The following is a 16,258-nucleotide window of genomic DNA, read 5'->3' as shown; positions in this document are numbered from 1 at the left end:
AGTTTGACAAAATAATTTCCTATGCCCTCAGATCCTCCTTATGCTTGTGAGTCAAACGTATCAAATCGTGCGCCCAAAAGCAAGTGTAGCTGCACCAAAGTTACCTTCTTTGCCGATCTAGCTCTTGAAACCAGTTCACTCAAATCCAAAGCCTTTTTTCATAGAATAATACAAAGCATCAATAAAATTTGATTGCTAAAATATGTATCACTGAACAGAGACGCTAAGTCTTGTCCTCCGCCAAAACTCTTCAAGACAAATTGCAGCATCGCTAGCAAAACTGCACAAATCTGTGACCCACCTGCCCCCACTAAAAGGAAATCGCTCAAGTAATGAACTATGGCATCCACACTGGCCATCTACTTAATAACCCATTCTAGCAAATAACAAAAAGTCTCAAAATGGGCACAAGAGATTGTGCAGTCCATTAGCAGACAATGATCCGTGTAAAAAGAATCTTCCCATTACACCATAGCCATCTAAGCCTCTCTGAGTGAACAGGCATTGGCCCAAAAGCTGACTTTTGTGATAAGTTCTCCCAACCTACCTCACAAATCGCACAGCTTTTTTAAACAAAGTATAGGAAACTTAACACAACTCCTTAGCGAACCCATTGTTAACCAATCTGCCTATGGTATATGTCACGTGATGTATAAGGTGAAAGTTATCCACTTATTTTTTTAACAACTACTCCCAGGATTCTAAAAACAACACAGAAACCCTCAGATGCCACTTCTCTAGCCGCATGCTTACTGAGACAAGTAAGCATTGCATCCACCTTTATTAGGGACACTCCTTTGTTATCAAGTCCTTGTTTAAGATGCTTCTTTTTCTTAAAACACTTGGAATGGTTGCCGCTACAATCCCACACTCATGGCGCTACATGCAAGTGGCACTCCACAAAGAATGGCTGTCATTGAACTGTCAACACTTCTTGTTTCTCCCCCCACCAGCATGGGTTGCACCACTGCGAAAGGACTGAGCAGTAATCTGCTCGTGGCCATTACTTTCAGCCAGAGAGCAGTCTCCTTCTGGTCCCAGCAAAAGGACAGCCTAACCGCCTTGCATTGCCTAAACTGCTCATCATACCGTAACAACCCATTTTACTATAAGTTTTATGGGCCTCACCTATGCTATCTTGATAGCAGAACAATGCCAAGCAGTTCTCAAGTACCTTTTAAATGATTATATTAGCTAAAACCGTGAAGGCTAGAAGGCAGTAGCTGAACATACGCAAAATAAGCTGGTGCCTAAATTTTTTCTCCTTATTAGATTCATCATCTTTTGATGGTCTCTCCAAGTTAAATCTTTCCAAGTGTAGCAGCAACTGCGGCTGACTCTGCTACACTAAAGGGTACCTCCTGACCTCAGGTCTCCAAAGCAGGCCAAACTGGGTACTGCTCCACGGCATGGCCCACTGATGCTAATACCAGGTTGCTGCCCTGTGTGACCTCCACCCCCCAGACATCGCCTGGCATCTGTTATAACCAGGCCGAACAAGCATCATGTGATCCTCCACCTACAGGGATTTCCCAACCAACAGAGGCACCAGTACATCCTGTCCTCCGCCAAAACTCTTCAAGACAAATTGCAAGAACAGGCACCAAATTTTCTCCTCCATCGCAGCACCTGAAAGGCAAGAAACGTAAAGAAACACGCACTAAACACCCAGGCCTGGCATCAACTCACTGTAGTAGTAATCTGAAGAGACCCCAGTAACATGTGTTTGGGCTATTTATTAATCTCATCATTGCCCATTTTAGTGCCACTTTCTATAAATTGGTGTATCTTTAAGTTCCAAGACATGAATGTCATAAAAAAATGCAAATTTACTATGTTAGGATGAGCACCAAAAATGTACAATGTACTTTACCAATAAATGTAAATTTAATAACAAATTGCAAATTACTTCATGTGAAATTATTTTTAATAGTTTATATTATTGACATTATATGCGGTGATGTATCCTGGCCTAGACGGACTAGGTTCAGGCCTAGGGCGGCTGGTCTGCCAGTATAAAACTGGGAGATGGTAGATCGCCCTCTCGGCCAATCAAACCCGTAAGTGTCCCGCCCCAAAATGGGCAGGTTCCAGGAAGATCACCCCGACCAAACTAGTTACAATATTTGGGCCTAGGGCAGTCCCAAAGCCAAATCCACCGCTAATTATACAATATATGAATAAAGCTTTTTTATTTGAAAACAAAGGACAATTCCAGTCCTGTTTTCGGTCTTTTCAAATTGTACAATGATAGTTTGTTTTGCTCAGGATTTCATGGATTGAACAATTCTAACTGCTTCATATATTGAAGTTCTAGGTGGAACAAAATAAATCTTACAATTTTCCAAGTAATGCATGCTATTGTACAGTTCACATGCCTACCGCTTCATAGTACCAAACAGTTTCTGATCTTTCCCAGCACTGTATTATTTGAAAATGGATTATGTTTTTCCAATGACATGAAACTATATCTGTTTGTGTATTCGCTCTGAGGGAGCTTTTGTTTTTATTTGAAATATACTTTAAAAATATATTTACTGTCAACACATCATATAATCCATTGAATATGTTGGATTTGGATTTGCAGTACTATAAAATAGTTATAATATTCAAAATATCAGGCTAATAACCAGCTCCCAATTAAATATAAATATAACAGCAAGCTTGCTTGAGGAAGCATTGAAAAATATACATATAGAAAAACGAATACACTGTTAAATACATAATACGCACTCAACCTAAGAATTTACAATCAAACCCTTAAATATCAAACATAAATGTCAATTAATTTAATTTTTAATGTGATGTGTATTTGCTGGTTCAATTTACCTCTAATGTAAAAATAAATATAGTGTGCAGCCATAATGTCTCATATATTGTATTTAACCCTTGGAGTATCCTTGTTGACAAACTAAAAATACAAAATAATTTTCTTTGGTACAAAAAGTTAATTAAGTTACTACCTTATCCTACATACAAGTAAGAGGCTCTCTGATTTTTAAGCAAGCTTGCTGATATATTTAAATTTAATTTGAAGTTGGTTATAAGCTTGATTTTTTGAACATATATATACTAATTCATTATTTATAATTATGTATTACCATATATAATTTTGCATTTCTTGTTGTTGCTTTATATTATTTTTATGTCTCTCATGCATTGCTGTGATGAGTGGTTATACTTTGTTTTGTGTCAGAGGTAAGGACATAGATTAGTTCAAAAAGTGCATAAGATATATATATATATATATATATATATATATATATACATACACTCACTGGCCACTGTATTAGGTACACCTTGCTAGTACCCACCAGTTAGACCCCTTTTGCCTTCAGAACTGCCTTCATTCTTCATGGCATTCTCTCTACAAAGTGCTGGAAACATTCCTCAGAGATTTTGGTCCAAATGGACATGATGGCATCACGCAGTTGCTGCAAATTTGTTGGCTGCACACCCATGATACGAATCTCCCTTTCCTCCACTTCCCAAAGGTGCTGTATTGGATTGAGATCAGGTGACTGTGGAGGCCATTGGAGTACAGTGAACTCATTGTCATGTTCATGAAACCAGTTGGAGATGATGTGAGCTTTGTGACATGGTGCATTATCCTGCTGGAAGTAGCCATCAAAAGATTGGCACACTGATGGTCATAAAGGGATAGACATGGTCAGCAACAATATTCAGGTAGGCTGTCGCATTTAAACAATGCTCAATTGGTACTAAGGGGCTCCTGTGCAAATTGTAGCTGGTGTGGTCTTCTGCTGTTGTAGCCCATCTGCTTCAAGGTTCAACGTGTTGTGCATTCAGAGATGGTATTCTGCATACCTTGGTTGTAACAAGTAGTTATTTGAGTTACTGTTGCCTTTCTGTCATCTCAAACCAGTCTGCCCATTCTCCTCTGACCTCTTACAAACTGCCGCTCATTGGATATTTTCTCTTTTTCAGACCATTCCATGTAAACCCCAAAGATGGCTGTGAGTGAAAATCCCAGTAGATCAGCAGTTTCTGAAATACTCAGACCAGCGCGTCTGGCACGAAAAACCATGCCACGTTCAAAGTCACTTAAATCCCCTTTCTTCTGATGCTCGGTTTGAACTTCAGCAAGTTGTCTTGACCACGTCTACATGCCTAAATGCATTGAATTGCTGCCATATGATTGGCTGATCAGCTATTTCTGTTAACAAGCAATTGAACAGGTGTACCTAAAAAAGTGGCCAGTGAGTGTATACTGTGTTTGTTTTTAAGTTTACAAATTCACTTTTTTAACAAAACGTGTGCAGTGTTTGCACAGCATAAAGACAGAAACAAAGTTTGGGTTGCAGTGTTAAACTTCAGAAAATAGTTATTCTTGTGCTCTAAAAGAGTTGAAATTATCTATTCCTCTACACATAACAGCACTTTACAGCTGCTGCCTCTTTTAAACAAAAAAACTACCCTGTGGGGGAATTCAACACATCCAAAGGGTCGAATGAAGTGCAAAAATAGGTCAAAAGAATAACAAGTAATATGAAGCATTACAAAGAATACTGCCACTGCAAAGGAGAAACAAATATCTAAAAAGACACGTTTTGCTTTAGGCCTAAACAAACACAAACAAATGAGAAGTTATTTTGAAATATTTTCAACACAGAGATAAATTTATTTTTATTGTCTGTAATAAAATAAAATCAACTATAAACATGGTTATATTTTAAAATATCAATATATATATAGCAAGTCCTGATACAACCCAGAGTTTTGATTTAGTTTGCATTTATATCTTAAAAAATATCACAGTTGGACTTTTCTCCTATTGTGTGATAATTTTTAACATTTCTTTTGTTATTTGATTGTTTTTACACATGCCGTATTGTTGGCAAAATGCAAGTATTTTGTCAATTTAACCCAAATGTTGCAGTTCAGTACACTAAATAAACATATGTTATGTTGATAACTGATTAAAGCTGCATTGTATTAGGAACCCATTCTAATACTAGATGGGCCATTTAGACTAGATGAGCCAAATGGTTCTTATATGGTGCAAGGACCATAAGCAAAACCTCATTTTGCTGCCCCCTTGTTTCTACCTCTTGTGCCCACCAACTTATACCCCATCTTTTATGCACTAATTAAAGGATGTTTGTTGTGGTGAATATAGAGGACAAGTTGTCATTGTCACAATAACCAATAACTGACTAAATTTGTATATTTGACAGTTTTTCCACAAATAAACTTTCGGATTAAATAATTCAAAAAGGTAAAACAGTATTATTATTTATTATAATTGTTTTATATAGAGCCATTCTATTTTGTGGCGCTAAACAATGTATAGACAATACATAACAAGTAGTACATAACATAATAATGTGACTTACAGAAACAAGCAGTGAGGAGGGCCCTGCTCAGATGAATTTTCAATCTTTTAATTGTAAATAATTTACAAAAACATTGCAGCATTGTATCAACTGGCAACCAGATTTCCAAAAATAAAAAAAAGTCATTCATAATATAAATAAAATTATATAAAATATTATATAAAATGGTAAAACTAGTCTAAAACAGAAAAATGAAAAAACTCTTTGAGCCAGGAAAGACATTAAAGAGCAACATTCAAATATTTCTAAGATCTCTCAATAAAATTAAAAAAGGGTCAATAAACTAAAGTGCAAAAGAGCAAATTATAATAACATTATACTGCAAAACAAAGTATAACAGTGCAAACCCAAATACAATCAATAAGGCAAGTGCCAATCTTTGATCTCTGAGCTGTTCAAGCATCATTTCACAAAGGCTATCGAGTCTACAAAAAAATTGACTTTTCTTTCTTTAGCATTAGCAAAGTCCTTCAGCAATGTTTCAAAGTCAATCTCATGAGCAACGTCACTCTCAATAGACAGAATGGCAAAACCCACCAGTCATTTTTTATTTTGAGGTTAGGGTAATAGTATAAGCTTTATTTTTAGTTTAGGGGCACAACCAAAGCTGTATTTTGAGCTTAGGTGACAGCTCACTTATTGTGAGGTTAGGGGCATAGTATACGTCTAATTCTTAGATTAGATGACAGCATACATTTTATTATGAGGTTAGAGGGACAGCCTCAACTTTATTTAGAAGTCAGGAGAACAGCATCAACTTTATTTAAACAGCATTCACTTGTGGCAAATTTTCCATCACCTGGCCTGGCAACCTTTGAAGAAAAGCAGGTGAGGTAGCCTATGTATTAAAAACTAGGTACCTTGTTGTTGATCTAGCAGTTGACAGTCACTCGCCCAGACTCAAGATGTGTCTCCTACTGGATTGTGCCGGGTCTGGTTCGGGGTGGGTCATCTGCCAGAGGAGGGGGAGGATGTGCACCTTGGGATTAGATTTTGGGACTTTGGGGTTAGATTTAAAAATAACTTTGAGGCGGAGTCATGTGAGGGCATCTGTCAGGACTCGGGTAATCAGGTCGGGTAGGAGCCCATGTGCAGGGTATAATTGGGGTTCGGTCTGTAACCCATGATGCATGATGATACAAACAAAGACACCACAAGCAGAAATCTAGGTAATGCAATGTATTGTATGTATATAACAGGACAAGCAAATAAGGGTTATACAGTCTGTAAGCAAGAAACAGGACATATGGCAGGATAAATAAATACCGGTAATAAGTCTTTTGGCAGGGAGCCCGCTTGGAAGGGCACAAAAGGCACAGAGCCCCCTTGGAAGGGTACGAAAGGCACAGAGCCCACTTGGAAGGGTACAAGAGCAGGGAGTCCACTTGATAAGGACACAAAAGCAGGGAGTCCCCTTGATAAGGACACAAAAGCAGGGAGTCCCCTTGATAAGTACACAAAAACAGGGAGTCCACTTGATAAGGACACAAAAGCAGGTAACCAGGAACGGTACAGGTACAAAGCCACAGCGGAATGGTCCACAGACTTCAATACAAAGTCCCTGACTGAAGGGCAGAGCTGGATGAAGTAGCCAGGATTAAATCCCGGCAACAAGGCGCAGCTGGATGTATTGATTAGGGTTCAACTCAGGTAATAAGGTACACCTGATCCTGGTAATTTAGTTCTGAGTGCTCCAGAGGGCGGAGGGTGGCCAGTAGTGGTAGAAGATTCATATACCACATGTATGAAAAAGCCATGGTTCAGGCAGCGAAAAAGTGGACCCTGACAGCATCATACAGATTGCCCATCCCAACTTCATTGATAGCACCTAAGACTCTAGTCCTCCTCCTCCATTAAAAACATGGAGGAGTCAGAAGGACTGATTTCTAGGTGCTCACTCAGTCAGAGCAGTGACTTTCTCTCTGCCAGGGTCTGTCTCTAAAGCGCAGTACTCAGAGCATGGGGTGCAGATAGGGTGACAATTCTTAATTGCCATTTAGGGATACTTGGTTTTTACACAGATGGTAGTACAGCATGACTTGTACCATTAAATAGCAAGCCAGACATAGACAGTGGTACATAATGACATACAATTAACACCAGGTGACTCCACTTAATTAAATCCAATCAGTGAAAATATTTTATAAATAAATACTACCTAATAGGTGTGTTGAACGATGTGTGAGTCTCACATGAAAAATATAAAAACAGAAACAAAAAATGCAATATATAATTATTCAAAAATAATTTTTTAAAGGATCAGTGGACTCTTACATTTGATGGGGCTTCCCCAAGCCGATATAATGCGCCAATTCCGGAGTGAAGGTGCTGCCTTTCATCCGGACTTTATCTCATCAAAATCAAGAGATAATAATGAAGGTTGGTGGTCTTAAACAAGGTGTTGTGGTTCAGCTTCTCGCAATGTGGGAGTAGGTAAAGAGTAAAAAGGTTCATTTGTTCCTTTCTCAGCAGTCTCGGATTCAGATTCAAATTCGCGGCGTTCCGCGTCCTGCTGTAGTTGAATCTGTCCTGCACATGGGACAATAGAGAGACTAGACACATACAGTGATACAGCTTGACTCCTATCATTATCAGCTCTGTTGACCAGGCATTCCAGAGCTCTTCCTCATAAAGGTCGAGACTGCACACACCACATGGACAGCCTTTCCCACTATTTGAGGAATGGGAAGAGGCTGTACACATGATGCCATAAGTTTATACACACCACTACCTTTAACACCACACACTTATTCACATTGCACAGAGCCTTCAGAGTATCTCATAGCTCTCTGTGCAAGCTGCACTGCTGATACTACTACTACTCTTGTACATGCCTGTGACCACAAAAATCAGCTTAGGGAAGGTCAAAGCATGGTCTTTAAGGAAAATCTGAAAATAGCTGTTAAGTCATCTATCATCTCTTTTAGATCAGATGGAACTGTTAAACAGTTCATAAAGTTTGCACCCCCTAATTAGCTGAGATGCTAAAACTTGTGCCACACTTCTTATTTCCAAATTTTCTTTTAGTACAAATATACCATTTAAGTATAGGATAAAACCCCCATCTTGTGTATGCAAGTTACAAGTTTAGGCATGTGCCTTTAAATAATGTTTCTTCCTTGAGAACTATGTAATTAAAAAAGTTTTTTCTATTAAATAAATCTCTAAAGTTTATATTTTGCATACTACATACCCATAACAGGGTTAAAGGCATTTTAATTAAGTCTGGATTATATGATATACTATACTTCCACATGTACTTTCTTATGACCTAGATTTTTTTTTTTAAATTAAAGGATTCTAGGACTGTGGTTGGGTCAATCGTACCAGTACTTTATAGCAAGCTATTAATACAAAGATAATATGAGGTTTTCAAGAAAACGTAGCTGAAAATTAACAATTGCAAAAAACTAATTAAATACCAGTAGCAGCTCTTTATGACTAATAATTCTTCAAACCACAAATGACCATGTGCTATAAGAAATTTCAAAAGAAGATATCGAGGGATATACTACAATTTTCACAGTCAACTACAAAATTAATAAAAGAAACATGCTAAGGCACAACTGAAAAATGTGTTTATAGTTCTATACACTACAATTTATAAGAGAAAAATAAAAAGAATGTATGCAAGGACAGGACTTCAAAAGAACAATGTATTTCATCAATACAAAAGATATTTTTCTAAATTGTAGTAACATATTTGAAAAAGAATGTTACATTTAATAAAAAAACACTTCCAACTCCTGAAGTACTATTATATTGCTCAAAGACAAAAAGGAAACACACATAATAATTGGAAGAAACATAGCAAAGCGGTTTAAGCAATAAAATGCAGACAAACACAGTACTTGTACCCAATAATCATTTATCAGAAATGCTCTGGCTAAATCCCCTATATCAAAAAACATTAATTAAAGATTTAAATCAGTAACACACACAAATCTAATATTAAGATCTGTAAATTGCATTCAATTATTGGAAGAAAATATATTCTAGTCAAAATATAAAATACAAATACCTCCAATATTTCAATAAAAGAAAGCTAGTACCACATCTTACGGTAGAGGAATAGATCAGAGTAGCCTATCATTGAAGGTTCCCAGGTATGTCAGTTAATAATTTATTGCTAATGTTATGTAGTGTTTATTGTGTCTATGGAACACAAGGACTTATACACTATTACACTAATTAATGAGTTTATATATTTCAGCCACATCCATTGCTAACAAGTGTATAAAATCAAGCATGTCACCTCCATAACACTGGTAGTAAATTGGGTCTTAATGAAGAGCTCATTGACTTTAAATGAGGGACTGTCATAAGGAGTTCCTGCCCTGCTAGATCTGCCCATGGTCCACTGTAAGTGATATTATTCCCAAACATCTGCACACAAGCCAAAGATCTCTATGTGCAATGGCACGCACTGGCTGGAGTGGTGTAATGTACACTGCCACTGAAATTAAAGTTTGGTCGAGGAAGGATAATGGTCTGTGGCTGTTTTTTCGGGGTTTTGACTAGGCCCCTTACTTCCACGGAAGGGTAATGTTAATGCTAAAGCATAGAAAGACATTTTAGATGTTTTCATATTTTCAACTATGTGGCATTAGTTTTGGTCAGACCCTTTCTTGTTCCAGAATATCTTTGCCCCATACATAAAAAGGTCCATAAAGACATGGTTTGGTGTAGGGGAACTCGAGTGGCCCACACAGAGTCCTGAACCTTACCTCACTGAATACCTTTGGGATGAATTGGAACTCCTACTGTGGGCCTGACCTCACAAATGCTCCCTTGGCTAAAAGGGCACAAATTCTCACAGATGCACTCCATGTTGTGGAAATCCTTCCTAGATGAGTGTAGGCTAGCATAGCTGCAAAAGGGGGGGCTTTATATTAATGCCTATGGTTTGGGAATTTGATGTTCATCACATAGGTGTGATAGTCAGGTGTCCACATACTTTTGACCATATAGTAAAGTACTCCATTTACAGTGATATTTAAACAGCAGCTCAGAGACAAATTATCTAATACAGCTCTCTTGTGAGGATATATTAGTGGAAGATTCTTATTTTTTAATGTAAACTCATTTTGAAGCCGCAGAACACCACCAATAATTTGGCAAACATTTCATATGGATTTTTAATATGATATAATGCGTTGAGATTCTTAAAGAAATACATATTAGTGCTATGACTTGTATTTCATTATTTTAATTATCCTCTCCATGTATAGTGCTATATAAAAACAGAATGAACAGAAGAACACAGGTTGATTAACATTGTTCAGAGTTTTAATCTCATTATTTCAGAAGTATAGGGTCAGCTGAAAGCAGATATGATCAAGCTGTAAAACTGTGTGATCTTGTGACACATGAAAAGAAATTTTTACACAGTCAATTTCTTTCCCCAAAAAACACAGCTATATATATAAAAACATGTATATTAGATTCAAAAAAAACATATAGACATACAGACAATATTTTTTGTAAATAAATTCCCTATAAGGGCAAACTGATAAAGCCTTGATGGGAAATCCCCAGCTACTTATAAATAGGATTGTTTAAAGCAGACTAGTTTGCAATACATCGACCTGTTTGTTTGGCCCAACTCATCCTTATTGTCCAACATAGCTGGATTTATCTAGTTTTCTGGATTAGCATATTTCCTGTTTTGTGCACCCACCTCTTTTAACATGTATAGATATAGGTAAGATTTATGAATGAGGTTTCTTAAACCTTCCTGGTTTCCCATTTTATTTGGTGTTGGGCAAAATCATCTTTTCAGTCTATGTTGGCATGTAGAATAAACACAGTATTTATGACATTTGATACTACATACACAGCAATCAGCAAACACATTCACTTGGCTTTTTGGTAATTGTTCCGCATGTGACACTTCGACCTTCAGTTTTTACCATCCATGAAATCTTGATGCTGAACGAGATTAGATATCCTTCATTTCTATGATATGCTGTCCTAGTTAACTAGTCTATTGTGTGTGGTAGTTGACACTTAGCAGAAAAATAGTCTTTTATTTCCTCAAGGAAATCAATAACAGAAATCCAGTTCTTTCTGTTTTCATTCGGGCCTATTTCAAACAATGCTATTTAAAAGTAGTTTCCAACCAACACTTTTTCAGTTTGCCATTATAGGGAATTTATTTAAATTTAAATAAATGTGTTTTTTTTTCTTATATGCATTTTTTTTATATATTGATGTGTTTTATTTTTTCAGAATATTCACTAATTTGGGGCATCTATATTTGTTAAAAGAAATCGACTGTGTAAAAATGACTTTCCATGTGTCACTCACGATAAGGCCACAACGTGTTTTATTAGTGCAATATGAAACATGAGATGACATTTCTATAAATTAAGTCTACAGGGGAGAGTTGGCACAACACCACACACATCACAAACCTACCTTGTCTGGACTGGAGCTTTTCCTTATACCTGCATGCCCGATATTACTGCGTTGTCACATAACATTTTGTTACTTGACCCCGCTGTGACACAGCCATCAGCCCTGTTTGAAGAATTTTGGACAGGGGCCCCATGGAAGTCTATGATATTCTTTTTTTTATGCTTCTGCTCGCTAAACCGGTTGCAAGAGAGATTTCTAACCTATACTTGGGAGGACTATGCTAAGCCACCACAGTCCATATAGGATACAGTAAAAGGCACTGTGCACCTTTGAGACACAGATCAACGGGATTTGCTGTAATATTCAAGTGCTCAGCAAGGAGGCTGGCGATCGTTGAGAGGAAGACTAGGGGGCGATGCACTGGCTGTATCACTGGTTGTATCAACACTATGGTATATTTTGAATTTCAATATCAGACATTTAAAGAATACATTTGTCACTTCTACATGATCCACGTCAGTTTTTCGTAACTGCTGCCCAGTAGTATGTAAAATAAAGTCACTCAATAACTTTGGCTATTTCAGTGTATGAACATATAGCTGGCTGACAGTTGTCAGAAAATGGCTTACAGCAAGAATAAAGAGGTGTCTCCTCTTTTGAAGTGCTGATAAATGGCTATTTTTTTAAATACAAACATTATTTTAAAATATTGTAGTACTGTGAACTGCAAGGACCAAATGTGTTTTTTATATACACGGTAGTTGAAATGTTTATCTGATCATCAGAAATATACAACCTCAGATGCTATATCAAGAAATTATACGCCCTGCAATGTATATTATAAGCCACCCAGTGTAACACCTGACAAAACTACTTGCATTATACTCAGATGTGTCCGTTTATACAATATTGTTGATCAGCATCAAAAGAATAAGAGTTATATAAAATTTGTAATTAGTACTGTGCTGAATGGAAAATCAATCTGCTGAAAGACTTCTGTTCTGGAACAACAAATGCAGAATTAAAAGTCGACATCTAACATTGGTGACTGACAAATAATTGGTTTTATAGAAACATTGGACACTGTAAAAGAAACAATCCAGCCATTATATACACTTTAATGCATGTGATAGCTGAGTGGTCCTGGAAAATGCATGGAAGGATGCTGCAGAATACCCCATATGCTTTTGCCCCTTCCCTCCCTTAAATGTACAATGATTAGGATGTTTTTCTGCAGTTAACTTTGTTCTTCTCAGGCGCCACTGATATTTAATACATTTTGAGGATAGTTGGCTGTATAATCTGTGGATCTGTACTCAGAATATGAATCTGGTACCAGAAGAAGAAAGACTGAGAAGATGATCATATTCCTTTATCCCACTGAATTATATCATAGCATCACTGTATATATATCATTTCTCTTAAGATAATCAGTTTCTAAGCCATGAAGCATTTTAACCATGAATACCATGGTTCAAATATTGTTATATTGTTTAATGCAATCAAATTATATGTGAACATGCTCACCTTATTTTATCAGTTAAGACTGCACAGCAGGTTCATTGCAATAACAAAACCTAGTAGCTCCTAGTCTAATAATATTATACTAACCAAGCTTCATTCATTATTATATTGAACGTTGCTATTTACTGTACATTTCTATACAACGCTAAAGGCAGGAGAATATAGTTCTCCCATATGAGCAATAAGAAAAGCAGATGATTAAATGTTGGAATAAATTATGAAAGCACAGTCATACACAGACACAGAAGGTGAAAAAATAAAAGCGTGATTAAGGGTAGAGAGGAAAAATGCAGGTGAGAAGCTAATATTATAGTTTTACTTACACCGTTGGGAAATAAACAATACTAGTGTCAATTGTCAAGTAGTTCCACTCATAATACTGAATATTACACCGAAATAAAGTCTATTGTGCTTGCAAAAAAACAACATCCAAGTTAAATTACCGAGCTTTTTACATTTGCTTTCAACAAATAAAAATCAAATAACTAATATATTCAGCATTATACAATAATATACTGTATAATAGTAACCAGTGCCGTATTTACCCAGGGTGCTGCTCTTGGTTTGATTGCAGGGCTGCTCTCCGTAGTGCAGAGCACCAGGATATGATGTCACATCTCAGAGCTCCATGGACCAGTTGGGGAGACCAAACATCTAAGGTGTAAATAGACTACTAAGCAGTAGGAAAACAGGAAGCCTCATCACCCAAGTGGATGATCTTGCCCAAGATTTTGCAGCTGGTAGACTGCTGCTCTCCCGGACCTGCTGTACCGGTCAAGGCCAGAATCCATAGCTGTATCGTTTTTACTTAAATTATGTATATCCTTAGATTTATAAATGACAGAAAGTTAAAACGGATGCATGTAGCTTTCAAATATTTAACTGATGGCTATGATTTAGAATAATGGAGACAAAATGTATCAACTTAAAACCTTACTCTTCAACACACTAACAGTAAGCATGTCTTCATAATACATAGTGGGGTCCCTAGAGTTGTTACCAATGTAGAATTGTAAACTGCTGTGACATAGTTCAATTTGCATAAACTTGCAATATACAACAAGCAAGTTACTAACATTTGGGTTTTAGTGAGTGTAAATTGAAATTTAATGAATTAACTAAAATTCCAACCAGTATGGGGGCTATTCAGGTCAATGAAGGATTCAATGCATCTTCTGTTCATTTGGGGCCACTGGTGCATGGAGGTATATCTAAAGGCTTCCTCAGAATCAGTGCCCATTCCAGAATATGCTGCCATGAGGCACGGAATTAGTTAGGTTTTTCTACATCAGGTTTTGTTTAGGTAATCCATTTTTCTAGGCTTAAGAAGATGACTGAAGAGCATGTAAAATGTGAGTTTAAAACCTTTTTTTTCCCCCTACTGGTTCAACCCTTTGGGTAGCAATTAGGTGTACCCTCGTGGCACTCAATGAGGGTGGACCTCATCCCTCAACCCAGAAACCTATATATGAAGGTGGAGCTAGTTTTAACCCCCAATCCATTAGGCCCCGAATGGGACTCAGAATTTAGTTTCATCATTATTTGCATTTAGCAAAATTTCATATAAGCTATATTTGATCTTGTATCCTTTGTGTTATTTTGGGATATTTCACTTGTTTTTGGGGTTTTTTTTTGTCACCCATATTACAACTTTCAAAAGTACATGTATTTTGAAACAGAAAAGAAACAACAAGATGTTTAATCAGTCTGAGAATAAAGGAGATAGATATTGTGTTAGGTGATATAAGTAAATAAACCGAACTGAAGAAGATTAAAAGCATAAATAAACATTTCAATAAGGTGTAGATTTATCAGCTCGGTAAACTGCGAAAACTAGTTACAGTATCATTACTGTAAAAGATGCAAGAACAAAGAAAGATTAATTGCAGGCTTTCGATGACCTTAAACTAAACAAAACTTATAGATGCTAATAACTCATTTATTCACATGAAACTTAATTGAAACTGATACTAAAGTGTTCTTTGTTCATTATACACAGACTGTTTTCTTGTTTAAATTGGTACAGAGTTAATTTGTCACAGGATTACAATGCAAGGATAATTATAGTATGTCACTAATTGCACAGAGATTGACATAGACTCACCCAAACCTCAAATTAATTGATATTACCTTGTCAAAGGACAAAAAGATTGCACAGCATGGAACAAATTGTAACAAGGAAGATCTACAATGTGTTTTTGAGCTTGTCAGTAAATTATACGTGAGAGAATAAATAAAAAGTTTCTAATTAGCTGCATTAATATATGTGATGCAGTTTTAATCTGGTCTCCACATAATCCACATAATCTAAAAGTAATATCTATTTAAACATTTGTGATGAAGTCTATAACTGAATAGAATTGAGGCAACTTATTAGTAAAGTCAAAATATAGACAATGTATGGTATCTGTTCAATAACGGCCTCATTTCAGAGTTAGGTTGAATGGAGGTATCTCTTACATTTACTAAAATTAATTTAACTAACAATCCAAGCAGCTGTGATTTGATTCAGCAATGGGGAGAATAGCAACAGACGTATTCACGTGTGCCATGAGTGTCAAGCAGGCAGCCAAGTTGACAGCAGAGTTTGTAAGAGGCTCCAGCTCAAGAGGAGGCAAGTTGACCAAGAAATATTGAAACATTTTATTGTTCATCAACAACTCAGCTGTTCAACCTGATAGAACTTGATGGGGAATTTTTAGATACAATTAGCATTTTAACCTATAGTTATAAAATGGGTTGGTGCTCAAGTTTGGTTGGCTTCTAGTTCTATACATTGATTGACAACTTGATGTTTAGGGAACCCACTCTCCACTTGGAGAGCTGTCCCTGTTGGTTTAGAAAGATTAGAGGCTCTTGAACCGACAATGCAACCTCTGAACTAGTTGGCTCAAATCTATGCTAGTTGAAAGTAAGTAGACTACTGGAATATGGCAATGTGACACATATTGATCAAATATGGAGGAAGTAGAAAAAATGAATAACAAGAATAACATATCTAGTAACATAACAACTAG

The sequence above is a fragment of the Spea bombifrons genome, chromosome 5 (assembly GCF_027358695.1).
Source record: "Spea bombifrons isolate aSpeBom1 chromosome 5, aSpeBom1.2.pri, whole genome shotgun sequence".
Classification (NCBI taxonomy): Eukaryota; Metazoa; Chordata; class Amphibia; order Anura; family Pelobatidae; genus Spea; species Spea bombifrons.
The sequence above is the reverse complement of the archived record's forward strand: the minus strand, read 5'-3'. Positions refer to the sequence as shown.